Here is a 2,683-nt window from a genome sequence, read left to right on the forward strand (position 1 = left end):
GGCTCACAACCATCTGTGGTGAGGTCTGGTGCCCTCTTCTGGCCTGCAGGCATACACACAGACAGAATATTGTATACATAATAAATAAATATTTTAAAAAAAAAGAAAATGCCTCTATCAACTGGGTGTGGTAGCACACATCTTTAATCTCAGCACTTGAGAGGCAGAGGCAGTTGGAGCTGTGTGAATTTGAGGCCAACCTGGTCTACAGGCCTGTTAAAATGGTCACACAGAGGCAGGTTACCTTGTCTCAAAAAAACCCAAAATCAACAAAAAGACTAGGCACAAACCCTCATATCAAGGCTTGGTAAGTAGCCAGTAGGAGGAAAGGGGTCCCAAGAGCAGACAAAAGAGTCAGAGACAGCCCCTGCTCCTGCTGTTAGGAGCCCCACAAGAACACCAAACTACAGAACTGTTACCTGTATGTAGAGTGCTTAGCACAGTCCCATGCAGGTGCCCTGATTATTGCTCCAGTCTCTGTGAGCCCCGTATAAGCCCTGCTTAGTTGATTCTGTGGGTTGTGTTCTCCTGGTGTCCTTGATCCCTCTGTCTCCTATAATTCTTCCTTCCCCTCTCCTGCGGGATTCCCTGAGCTCTGCCTAATGTTTGACTGTGGGTCTCTGCATTTGCTTCTATCCATTGCTGGATGAAGCCTCTCTGAGCCCTGTTGGGCTAGACACAGATCTGTTTTTCTAGCTGGCCCTAAGGCATTTTCTTAATTAGTGATTGATTCGAAGGGACTGTCCAATGTGGGTGGTGCCACCCCTGGACAGGTGGTCCTGGGTTCTTATAAGAAAGCAGACTGAGCAAGTCACGAGGAGCAAGCCGGTAAGCAGCACTCCTCCATGGCCTCTGCATCACCTGCCTCTAGGTTCCTGCCCTGTGTGAGTTCCTGCCCTCACTGCTGTTGATGAAGAACTGTGAGCAAAATGTGAAATAAACTCATCCTCCCCAAGTTGCTTTTGGTCATGGTGTTTCATCACAACAATGGTAACCATAACTTGGACAAAAATTGGTACCAGGAATGGTATATTGTTGTGATAAATCTGACCATGTTGTTTTGGGGAGGATTGTAGAAGAACTTTGGAACTTGGGACAAGAAAAGCCATTGACTGTTCGGCACTTATTGAGCTGTTCTGTAGGAGTTGGAAGATAAGAAAGTTGTGTTGAGGGCAATGCAGAGATGGAGGCAAGTTTGTAAAGTTTCAGCGAGAAGTTCTGTTGTTGCTATTGTTTTTGAGACATGGTTTCTCCGTGTAGCCCTGATTGTTCAGAGGGAAGTTTAAAGACTTTATTGGGGCCATTTGTTATTTTGAATTAAGAGTCTATGGTTGCCGGGCGGTGGTGGCGCACGCCTTTAATCCCAGCACTCGGGAGGCAGAGGCAGGCGGATCTCTGTGAGTTCGAGACCAGCCTGGTCTACAGAGCTAGTTCCAGGACAGGCTCCAAAGCCACAGAGAAACACTGTCTCGAAAAAACCAAAAAAAAAAAAAAAAAAAAAAGTCTATGGTCCCGGTTAGCAGGGGCTGAAGAATCAGCTGTGTTTAACAAGATACCAGAACTATTAAAGTGAGGCCTTTGCAGGGATACTCAAGGCTGGTCAGCTGAAGCTGAGAAATTCGTGATGTGGGAAGTGTTTCTTCAGATTCAGCAGACAGGGACTGTGTTCCAGAGGCGGTCAAGGTTGTACCTTGTGCTAACAGTTGAACGGGGTAGTGTAAGCATCACCCAAGTAGTACTGGTTTTGAAGGCATGAAGGGGTCGTGGAAAGCAGCCAAGGCTTGGCACTGTGAGAGGCCAGGAGAGACCATTGAAGGTACAGCCTCAGTGGCAGTTGACACCCAGGACTGATGGGGTCATGCAGAGAAGTTGAGGCTTGGCGCCATGAAAAGCACCCAGAAGAGGCTATTGGTGAAAGTGTAGCCCAGTTGCAGCAAGGGACCCGCATTTTGGAGATGGGAGGACCACTAAGGAAAGCAGCAGCAGTGGAGTGGAGTCAGCTGGAGCCTAGAAGACAAGCGCTGCGTGCTACAGAAGGCAGAGCTGGAGAAGTGAGCCAAGCTCCTGGAGGAACACAGAAGAGCGTGAGTGAACCGCAGGCACTGCACATTGAATTATTTACACTGTTGGAGTTTGCTTTTGCTTTGATTCAATTGTGCCCTGGTTCTTCCCCCTTGAATTAAGAAAGTATTTAATTTATTTTTTGATTTTTACAGGAGTCCACAGTCGAGAGTCTTTGAATTTTAAAAGACTTTAGATTTTAAGAGAGATTGGCTATTTTAAAGACACTGAACTTTTAATGTGTTTGAATTTGGTGTTTTTTGTTTTGTTTTTGAGACAGGGTTTCTCTGTGGCTTTGGAGCCTGTCCTGGAACTAGCTTTTGTAGACCAGGCTGGCCTCGAACTCAGAGATCCACCCGCCTCTGCCTCCCGAGTGCTGGGATTAAAGACATGCGCCACCACCATCCGGCGTGTTTGAATTTGTAAAGACCATGGAGTTTTAAAAGGATATAAATCTATATCCTGATATAGAAGCTCCATGATGAAACTTCATGATCTTTACGAGTTTAAACTAAATATATATAAAATATATAAATATATATAAGGATATACATGTATATTATACATATACATATGTGTATGTGTATGTATATATTCTTTTGGGTTTTTGAGACAGGGTTTT

This window comes from Microtus ochrogaster, chromosome 10 (genome assembly GCF_000317375.1).
Source record: "Microtus ochrogaster isolate Prairie Vole_2 chromosome 10, MicOch1.0, whole genome shotgun sequence".
Taxonomy (NCBI): domain Eukaryota; kingdom Metazoa; phylum Chordata; class Mammalia; order Rodentia; family Cricetidae; genus Microtus; species Microtus ochrogaster.